Source organism: Amia ocellicauda, chromosome 6 (genome assembly GCF_036373705.1).
Source record: "Amia ocellicauda isolate fAmiCal2 chromosome 6, fAmiCal2.hap1, whole genome shotgun sequence".
NCBI classification, from domain to species: Eukaryota; Metazoa; Chordata; class Actinopteri; order Amiiformes; family Amiidae; genus Amia; species Amia ocellicauda.
In genome coordinates this window covers 43,910,099-43,921,253 of record NC_089855.1, presented here as the reverse complement: position 1 = coordinate 43,921,253, position 11,155 = coordinate 43,910,099, and the positions used below count along the sequence as shown (strand labels likewise).

Sequence of the window (11,155 nt, the reverse complement as noted above, 5' to 3'; positions counted from 1 at the left end):
CTGAAGCTGGTCTCTGTTCGCAGTATTAGCGGGGGTCAGTGCCGTGAGCTTCAGGGCCAGCTGACTCAGTGGACTCTTTTCAGGGCTGAGCTCTTGGGTTTGGAAGGCCTTGTACTGGAGTGAGTCTGACTCACTTTTCTTCAGGTGCATCCAGAATTTCAGTGTTCTTTTCTTTATATTAATGAGGTTTGGGAAGCGGCCTAATTCTGCCCTGCATGCGTGGTTTGGTGTGCTCCTGTGCACCTGCAGTATGTTTTTATAGAGTTCAGCATGCAGGGTCTCTATTGGATGTTTGTCCCACCTAGTGTAGTCCTGTTGACTGAGTGGACCCTGTACTTCATTACCGTACAGCGCAATGGGCTGGATCACACTGTCAATTAGTTTGAGACAGAAGAAGATTCTATAACATTAATATCCCATTCACAATCTGATTGCGTAGAAAGCTCTTCTTGCTTTGTCTTTGAGTGCCTTCACAGCCAGGTTAAAGCCCCCTGACGCACTAATAGTCAGGCCCAGGTAAGTGTAGTGTGAGGTGTGTTCTAGGGTAATGTTGCCTAGCGTGAAGTGGTATTTGTTTCCCTGAGGAATTTTTTTTTGGAAAATCATGATCTTTGTCTTCTTCATGTTCACTGCCAGGGCCCAGGACTAACAGTACTGCTCAAGCAGTGCCAGGTTTTGCTGAAGCCCCTGTTCTGTGGACGACAGCAAGACTAGGTCATCCGCATAGAGCAGGAATTTGACTTCTGTGTCATTTAGGGTGAGGCCAGGGGCATCAGACTGCTCCAACACCGTTGCCAACTCATTGATGTAGATGTTGAACAGTGTTGGGCTAAGACTGCAGCCCTGCCTCACTCCCCGCCCCTGAGTGAAGAATTCTGTTCTTTTGTTGCCAATTTTTTACTGCACATTTGTTTTCGGTGTACATTGTATTTATAATATCATAGACTTTACTCCCTACACCGCTTTGAAGAATTCTGTAATAAAGTCCCTCGTGCCAAATGGAATCGAATGCCATTTTGAAATCAATGAAACAGGCAAAGATTTTGCCTTTACTTTTTTGGTGGACGTGTTTGTCTATGAGGGTGTGTAGGGTGTAAATATGATCTGTAGTGCGGTGATTTGGGAGGAAGCCAATCTGACTCTTACTCAGGACACTGTGCTCGGTAAGGAAGGCCAGTATCCGGGCGTTGATGATACTGCAGAACACCTTCCCAAGGTTACTGCTAACACAGATGCCCCGGTAGTTGTTAGGGTCGAATTTGTCTCCACTCTTATAGATTGGGGTGATCAGCCCCTGCTTCCAGATGTCAGGGAAGTAACCAGTACTGAGGACCATGTTGAACAATTTAAGCACAGCCTCCTGCAGTTGTGCGCTGCTGTGTTTGAGCATTTCAGTGCTGATGCTGTCCGGGCTGCAGGCTTTTCTGGGTGGAAGTGCCTGGAGCTTTTTAGATAGTTCCTGTAGGGTGATTGGAGCGTCATTTGGGTTTTGATTATTTTTAATTGATTGTTCGAGCAATTTCAGTTTTTCCCTGGTTTCAATTTGTTTGTGTGTCAGATCATTTTGTTGGATATCTTTATAAAGGTTTTCAAAGTATTTTTTCCAAATGGTTCCGTTTCGTATTGCCAATTCTTGAAGTTTTGTTGAATTTAAATTGTTCCACATTTCCCAGAACTGGTTTTGGTCAACAGATTTCTCTATGTCTTTGAGTGTTTTGTTTGTGTGTTTCTGTTTTTTATTTTTAAGGGTGTGTTTGTAGTGTTTTAGGGTCTCACAGTACTGTTGGCATAGTTCTGTGTCTTGTGGTTGATGATGTTTTTGATTGGATAGGTGCCTTGAATTTGTTTTTTTATTGATTTACAATCATCATCAAACCATGTCTGTGTGTGTGTATGATTCTGGTTGATTTTTTCTTTTTTTTTTAAGATTTGCCATTGTGGCTGCAATTTGAAATATTTGATTGATATCATTTATGGCCAGATTTAGTCCTGTCACGTCAGGCTGGTACTGTGAGCTGAGGAAAGTGTTGATGATGTCTGTTATTTCTGTAGAACTGATTGCTTGGTTAAATTCCTCTGTGCTGTTTGGAGCCCATCTGTATGTTTGATTAAGGTTGTACCGCTTACTGGGCTGTGTCTGTGTGTTGCTGGCCTGACTTCTTCTTTTCAGGAACACTGTGATTTGGTTGTGGTCTGACAGGGGGGTTTGCTGCCTGACAGTGAATGCACTGATGAAGGAGGGGTCCATGTCAGTGAGGGCGTAGTCGACTACATTAGTCCCAAGAGCTGAGCAATACGTGAACCTCCCTAAAGAGTCCCCTCTGATCCTGCCATTAAACCCCGTCGGGGATGTTCCTCTGGGTTGTGGTGGGGGTGAGGTACAGAGGGGCCTGGCCGAACACATGGCTGTTTCCCTGTGTACCGATGCAGTTGGGCTCGGTGCCTGTCCGGGCATTGAAGTCCCCACAGAGCAGCACATTCCCCTGGGCCTGGAAATGGCCGATCTCTGTGTGGAGGGTGTTAAAAAATTCCCCATTGTAATAGGGGGATTCAGAGGTGGGGGTATACGCTGTACAAAGGTATATATGGTTCTCACACTGGGCTATTCCCTTCTTAATTTGAAGCCATGTGTGCGTTGGGCCCTGTTTGACTGGGCTGATGTGGTTCGCCAGCTCCTCTTTGTACCACACTATGATCCCCCCAGAGTCCCTGCCACACCGCACTGTGCTCAGTTTAATTGAGGGCACAATAACCTCCCTGTAGCCCAGGGGGCAGTGTGTGGGCACCTCTGCACGGCACCATGTCTCCAACAGAACTATGATATCTAATTCTTTAATGCTTTTAATGAATTCAGGGTCTGTGCTCTTTAGCCCGAAAGGCGAGGAGTTCAGGCCCTGAATGTTCCAGCAGCAGACTGTAAATGAGCTCATTTTAGCTAACATTGTACTTGGTGGAATAAAATGCCTATCAACAATACAACTTTTTAATCTAAGGTTTTGTTTAAACTAGAATTTCAAATATAATAATTATTAGTTTTATGTAAAGTATGGTTACATTGTATGTACACAGGTATTTATTTTTAATTTACAAGTGGGGTTGTCCGTCCCTACCCGAGTTCTCTGGCTCAGCTCAGCAGTCTGGAGCAGAGGAGGCTGAGCAGGTGCTTGATCTCCCCCAGCTCGGTGGGGGCCGGAGTGGCGGCCTGGGTCAGGGCTGCGGCATAGCTGAGCGGCTTCTGATGGGCGCTGTGCCTGGTGCTCGTGGGGGGAGGCTGGGTGATGGGGGGCTGGCCGGTGCTGCGGCATCGTGGTACGTGTGCTCCAGTGCGGGGGGGTTGTATGTTTGGCTGTTGTATGTTTGGCTGGCCTCTGTTGGTATTGCTGTGTGGATAGGAGCTCATACATTCAGTGACTTCTCTCTCTCTCTCTCTCTCTCTCTCTCGTTCTGTAGATGCATCATAGGGAACATATGTAACAATCTCTCTTTTTGTTTACCAAAAATGTGAATGAAAGTATTTCAAGTGGGTTTTACCTTGGTTGGAAACGTTTTAAGATAAATTATGAAGTGTAAAATGGATTTGTCTCAATTCTCCGTAGTTTTCAATGTATGTGCCATTCAGTAGCGTTCATGTTACAGATGTGTCCTATGCAGTGGTAGGGTCAATAATATGTCAGTAAAACTTTATTCTGATAACTTTGATTATTATTTTTTTTCTCATGAACAACAAATGCTGTTTGCTTGATTTTTACAGAGTATGTCATAAATTCCATTTTTATGAAGCCTGACAAATTGTATGCTGTAATATTGAATATTTTCAGTTACATCATTTGTTTGCTTTTCCTATCATGTTACAAATGTTCCCTATGTGAAAGATGCATTATATATTAATAACGTCAAAACAAATAAAGATATACGGATGATTATTTTCGGTAAAGTTATAACACATTGCCATTAACTATGTGTGTCAGTAAAAGTTTAAAAAATCCTGACAGTTTTTTATTGATCCTGCAAAATAAGTGTTTAGGGAAGATTTGTTACTTAAAGTTAGGGTTAGTGTTAGGGTTAGGGTAATTAATATATTTGATATATAGAATTGTTAAAAAGTGTAAATGTTTACATTCCAATTTTCATGGTTTGTCTGAAAGTTTCAGTTCTATATTCGGTTTGGAAACCTTTTTTATATATATACTTTATTCTATTCAATATCTTCACTATTAAAGATAAACGCATTATTATTTTCGGCAGTGTTAAAGCACATTGGTATTACCTATGTGTATCTTTTAAAGTTTTAAATTCCTAAAGGTTTTTTATTAATCTTGCAAAATAAGTGTTTAGGGAAAATTTGTAACATAGAGTTAGAGCCACTGGGTAAGGATTACATCTTCAACAGTAAGTTAATTCATGTTAATTATTCTCATCAATTTTATTCAATACAGTAAAAGTATCTGAAATAGCAAATCGGTGTTAATCCCTTAATGCATCAATAAAAATAAATACAAATAAAAGGCTGATCTTAGCATAATTGTATACTTGTATGTTCGTTTGTGGTTGTCTATTTGGTTTTTACAATGTATCTGTGCTGTGTGTAAACGCAGAATGAGTTTGATTGTGATGTTAAATAGGGTTTAGAAACGCAGTCGCCTCAGTGCTGATTATTATTGCTGTGTTTCTCCACTTCTACTCCACGCTTGGGAACGCCCACATCCAGTGACGTCAGCGTTCGATTCCAAGACCGGTGGAAAAGCGGGCCAGTTCACAAAAAGATCAGCTGGATCCCAGGCCGAGCAGCGGCTCTGGCTCCAGCACCGGCACCATGTCGGAGGAAAAGCACTACGTGAGCTCACACTGAGCTCAGTGTAATGTCTGCTCTGGAGAGCTCACAGTGTGACCTATTCGTGAGTTCACGTCTTTACTGGGTAGTCCTTGACAGCTTAATCGACTCAATTCTTGGGCTTAATTGGTCAAAATGACCATTGGTTGAAGGTATTCAGGGACTGATGTGTAGAGGGACTTATTAAACCTGCAGGATTGTGGTTTTCCCAGAACAGAATTAACCAGCTCACCACAAAGGAACATGGAAGGTGCTATAGCAACATGGATTACACAAAAACATTGAAATCCAAGTTTGCAGTGGTCCTTGGGCCATTGCGTGGTGATCCAGATCACTTCAGCACGAATTTTGCAATGGTCTGGACTACAACTCCAGGGACTACTGTGCAGTGGTCCAGACCTCAGAAACTGTATGTATATGAACACTGAAGTAGGCATCATAACTGTAGCCAATACTTTGTGGTTAAAATACTTAATTTAATCCCTGTATTGTACGGAATAATAATAATGACTCTAAAACATAAGAGAAGGGCCTGATAATAAATACAATACACAATAGACTAGAACCCTTAGAATATAATAATATGAACATTTTCATGATTAGTATGATTGTAGTTTGGATGATATATTAATGCATGTTGATAACATATTTTACAGAAAATGGGATTTAGGAATTGTGTCAAAGAACTAAAAGAATTGTTTTAGGGACCACTGCTCCTTTTTTCCAGACCAATGTATAGCCCACTTTTCTTTTAAATTATGTTTAAAACAAAATTGAGGAAGCAGTGGTTACTTCTGAATCAAACATATTGACCCCCTCACTCAATCTGTAAATCCTGCAGCAAACATTGGAATATGCATAGATATTTGCACAGACTGGTATAAATGTCCCTAATAAATAACCAAGTGCCATTTTTGTTGTTTCAAATGTGCCCAACATCTTACCAGTATGTATTTTTTGTATGTCACAAATGTTCCCTAATTCGTTTTACAAATGTTCCCTGTATGTTATGAATGTTCCCTAAGCATGTGACGAATGTTCCCTAGTTTATATTACAGATGTGCCCTAGCACTTCTCTCTCTCTCTCTCTCTCTCCTCTCTCTCTCTCTCTCTCTCTCTCTCTCTCTCTCTCTCTCTCTCTCTCTCTCTTTCTCTCTCTCTCAATTCAGTGCATTTGTATTGTCAAAGCAATTGGACATGCAAACATACATACATACATATGGAAAATAAACAATATCATTATAAATCACAGTAAGATGTAATAAAGTACAGAAAAACAAAATGTAATAAAATGTGATCTTTAATACACACAAATATGTATGGCTGGTCGGAAGCGTCTTGGACTCGGGTTCCTCTTCATTACTTATAATGCATTTGCCTTTTGCTAAAGCTTTCCTTGGAGGGGAACGTGGATGAGTTTGTACCATTCTTGGGAGGCTCTTCCTTGTTGGGGCGGAGCTGTGATCCAGGTGAACAGCAGATCGGGCATAGGTGGGCATGTGGGCGGAGGAGGAGGAAGGCCGGTCAAGCAAATAAGCTTGCTAAGGTACGCAGCAGCAGCAAACAGCCCCCCTATCCAGCCAGCCAGGCAGTCTGGCTGGCAGTGACTGAGAGGTTGACAGACGGCAAGCAATGGAATGCACGTGCTCTGTGATGTCATAGCAGTCAGCTCAGAGAGAGGTTCGTGATGTCATCGCTGAGCTGGCTGGCTCTGTGTGTCTTGCTGGCTGTGTGTATGTGTGTGTGTGAGAGAGAGAGAGATTTTTTGATTTTTAACACCTTTATTTTACTAAAAAAAACAATTAAAACAAACTAGAAACACATAAAAGACATGAAAAAAACTCCCGACATAAAAACACAACCTATTCTAAAAACGCTCAATAAAAACCACTATACACGTGCTACCTATAAAATATTCAAGTGAATTAAACCAGTTGGTTAAAATGTCCAAAGTCAATGGCACAGAGGGCAGCCCCGACCCCCCACATCTGCAGAAAAGTGTCCAGGTCTCCCGTCAGGCTGTAGAAATTGTAATCCAGTCGCACTCTGGAGCTTACAAGAGACCTGAAGAGGGAGAGTGCACACTGTTGCTGCACCCGCTAAGTCTGACTTCTCCTACTGCTCAGGATTAGCCAGCTTTGCCTGCCCCACTAGAAGGATTGCTAACTGACAAACATGTCATTGGCGCTGCTTGTACTGGACTCCCAAAATAAACACAGTGCGTGAGAAAAGGAGGCCCAGCTGCTTGAACAGGCTCTCCAGTGCAGTGAACAGCAGCTCTAATCTAGGGCAGTGGCAGAAACAGTGAAAAAGTGTCTCTCTCTCCCCGCAGTAGGGGCAGGTGTCGCTCACTCTGGGGTCCAGTGTATGTGCAAAACAGTTTGTTGCGATGACGCCATGCAGAAGCCATGCAGAAGCGGGGGCTTGTTCAGGCTCCTCCAGGCCGGGCAGGCATCTTCCCCCAGAGCCAGGTGCTCCCTCCAGGGGGTGTCAGGGAGGGGCTGCAGCTGCTGATGGTGCAGCTCCCTCACACTGAGCTGATAGAGCTCCTGACGCTGAGCTGTGAAAACAGACACACTACAGAGACTGTGAGGCAACAGAAGGCGGCCTGATGAGCTAGGGGGGACTGAGAGACACAGACAAACAAGGGGAAAGACGGTGTCAGGGTCCTTGGGCCAGCAGTGCTGCGTGAGAGCCTGGAAAAGCCGCTCCACAGCGCCTATGGGAAGGGCGTTCTGTACTGCCCAGAGAAATCTGGTTACGACTCTCAGTGACCTCATACCCAGCCTGGCAGCCAGGCTGTCGGCACCAACCCACTGTCCCCTGTTAAAATCCAACAAATCCCTCAGCCGGATCACGTCGACCTTAAGCAGGACTGACCTGAGGCTGCTGGAGAGCAGGAGTGGACAGCTAAAACCGGGGTTATACAGCAGTGGCTCCTCTAACAGCCAATACAGACTGCTGCCCCCCAGCTCCCTACCCAGGGAGAAGCGCTGCCACACCTCTAAAACAGAACTATAAAAAACAGGCAGGGACGGAAGTATATTGGGACGTGTCTTAAGTAAAAACATGTGTCTATCATAACAAGTGTCCAGGGCGGGAGACACTGGGGATCTGGAGGGTACAGGAGCCTCTGAGCTGTCTGCAGCCGAAAGGCACTCAGCCTGCTTAACAGATCTACCAACCCCTGTCCCCCATCCTGGAGCGGCAGGTATAGCACTGCTTTGCGCACCCAGTGCAGCCCGTCCCAGAAGAAATCCAGGAGCAGGGTCTGTATCTGGGACACCAGGGCCGGTGGGGGGTCCAGACATGCATAAGTGTGCCAGAGCATGGAGGCCACCAAGATATTAATTACAATTGCTCTCGCCCTAAAGGAGAGCTGGGGCAGCAGCCAGTGCCATGCCCTCAACCGGCCCTGTACCCTCTCCAGCAGGCCAGCCCAGTTCTCCTGCGTCTTCCCCAAAGTCACACCCAGCACCCGAGGGCCTGAGAGAGACCACTGCAGCCCCGCAGGGAGGGCAGGGGGTGCAGAAACCTCCCACACCCCAACCAGATGAGCGCTGCTCTTGCCCCAGTTGACCCTGGCTGAGGAGGCCCTGCTGAACTCCTCCAGACACTCCCACAATGACCTGGACGTCTCGCTGCCCAGACTGCGTGTCTCAGCAGCATAGGCCGACACCCTTGGGTGACAATGGATGGACAGCCCGGCTAGCAGCCTGTGCAGCAGGGGCTCGATAGAAAGGGAGTATAGCATCCCTGACAGACTGCAGCCCTGTCTGATGTCTCGATGGATGGGGATAGGCTCACTCAGGCCACCATTGATCTTCAGCACAATAAACACATGACAGTACAGCAGCTGAATAAATTCTACGAACCGCGGGCCGACACCAACTGATCTCAGCACCTGAAACAGGCACTGCGGCCGGCATGATGTCTCTGAGCCGCTTAGCCAGAGCCTTAGACAGGATCTTATAGTCCTGACACAGTAGCGCCACTGGCCTCATGTTCACAATGGAGGACAGATTCCCCTTCTTGGGCAGCAGGGTCAGAATAGCTCTACGACAGCTAATGGGCAGCAGCCCAGCTCACAGTCCCTCCTGCAGCACTGAGAGCAGGTCCAGGCCCAGCTCAGTCCAAAACTCTGAGAAAAACTCCACAGTGAGCCCATCCAGCCCCGGTGCCCAGCCCTTATTGAGCTCTTGCATTGCGCAGGTCAGCTCTGCCAGATTTAGAAGGGCCTCCAGCCCCTTGACCCCATCCTGTGGGAACTTAGGCAGACTCTGCATAAACTGCCGCTGCTGCTCCAGGCTGTCTGGCTCTGCGGAGTACAGCTCCCTATAGAACTGGGCGGCATGACTACACATCTCTTGCCCATCCTGCAGCACGCGGCCCTCAGCCGTCCTCAGGCAGAGCATCACCCTGCTCTGCTGCCGCCTGCATTCCAACCCAAAGATGAACTTGATGGGCGCATCCATCTGTGTCAGGCTCTGGAACTGCGAGCGCACCATTGCTCCTCGAGCCCGCGTCCTTAGCAGCTCTGACAATGCCTGCTGCATAGCTTTGAGGTCCTCTAATGCCCCTGATTCTCCAGAGTCCAAGGCTCGGTGGAGCACCTGAATCTCTCCTTCTAACTCCTTCTTAGATTCATTCAAGCTGTCAGTCCTATGCTCAGTGTACTTCTGGCAGAAGAGCCTGGTCTGAACCTTGCCAATGTCCCACCACTGTCTCAGAGAGGCAAACCTAGGGCGCTCTGATCTCTGCCAAAAGAAAAGAAAAGAATTACAAAAAATCCTGTCCTGCAGCAAGCTATTATTGAAAAGCCAGTAGGCACTGCGCAGCCGGACAGGAGGCAGGGTGACACTCACAGTGATGAGACAGTGGTCAGTGGTCAGGTGGGGGTGATATGGAAGCCACCGATCAGATTGACATGATGTCTAAAGGTATAAAATCTATCCAGCCTGGCTAGCGACATAATGCTAGTACCCGGCCTCACCCAGGTGTACTGTTTCACCTTTGGGTTGGCATTCCTCCAGACATCGACCAGATTGTGCAACTGTGTATTACCTTCCAGCTGTTTTGCCGACTGTGGACTGGGCTCCAAATGATTCCTATCTAATTTATAGTCCACAGTACAGTTCCAATCACCCCCCCAAAACCAGGATCTCCTCAGCCCCACAGTCTGCTAGCGCTTTGCTGAGCACCAAAAACACTGACAGTCTGTCTCTCACAGCATTGGGGGCATAGATATTAATAAACACTGTAGCATTATGTTGGGTGTATTTTTATAAGAGCATTTTAGCTCTGAGCTGAAGCACTGACTTCTCCCCCCAAAGTTATCAGATTTTCTTAACTCATCAGCTTGGAACTGGTTTACATCTAAGTGACAGTTTTGGGGAGGATGGCACCACAAATAGGCCAAATAGTTTGGAATCCTGCTGTGGGATTTCTGGAGAAGTGGGCCTGTAGGTAATATAACTCTTTGAACTGGAAATCCAATCTCACAAACTCAAGAACCAATCACCTATTGATCTGACAGGCGTATACAGAACAGCACACGGTCTCTCTCTCTCTCTCTCTCTCTCTCTCTCTCTCTCTCTCTCTCTCTCTCGCACCTGAACCAGAAACTTGCTGCCACAGCTCAACCTGTAGCTCTGTTGCCAGAACCAGAACCAGAAACCAACTAAGTCTTTTCCGGCAACAGAAGAGTTAAACTGGGAGAAGGAGATTGAGCCGTACGAAGAATTCTTTTAAAGGACTTTATCAAATAAAGAATTTTACAGACTGCACTGCCTGCCTGCACCCGCCTGTGCCCACCTGATCAGTGGAGTTTTTAAAGCTGGACAATTGACTGTATACGAAAGTGTCAGTCATTTAAATAGCTACTGAGTCTTAAGAAACTCGATCCTTGGAACGAACAGGGCCCTGCTTTCCTCAAAGACTTTGTCTTCAAGTAACTATGGTGGAAACCCTGCTTACAAAGAAGATTTTGTGCACAACCTTGGAGCCTTCAAACCACTGGAAAATCGGTTTGCAAAAGACTCTACATTCGCGAAACCCCAACTTCCAGGTGCATCGACTGAGTGGAAGTTCTTGGACAAAGCCGAACCGGACTGCCTTTGTTCCAAACCACACGAACCTCGTGCCGTGTGCTGTTATCTGAGCTCGAAGCCAGAGAGGCCTCTCTGCGACGAAGTTCAGATAAGTTTAACAGTTTGGAGTTCATGATTCATGACATTTGAGAAATAAATTAGAAATGTTAATCTGTGATTCATAACTCTAGAATGTGTAATATCATTTAGTTTTCTTCAATATAAATGTGTGTTG

The 11,155-nt window shown here is 45.9% G+C and overlaps 1 non-coding gene across 1 annotated transcript; it reads left to right on the top strand.

Moving 5' to 3' along the window:
* The first annotated feature begins 6,171 nt into the window (after nt 1–6,171).
* Nucleotides 6,172–6,286, top strand: LOC136752005 (U5 spliceosomal RNA). The gene has a single exon (XR_010817187.1). It is a non-coding gene; the product is annotated as a U5 spliceosomal RNA (small nuclear RNA).
* The last annotated feature ends 4,869 nt before the right edge of the window (nt 6,287–11,155 follow it).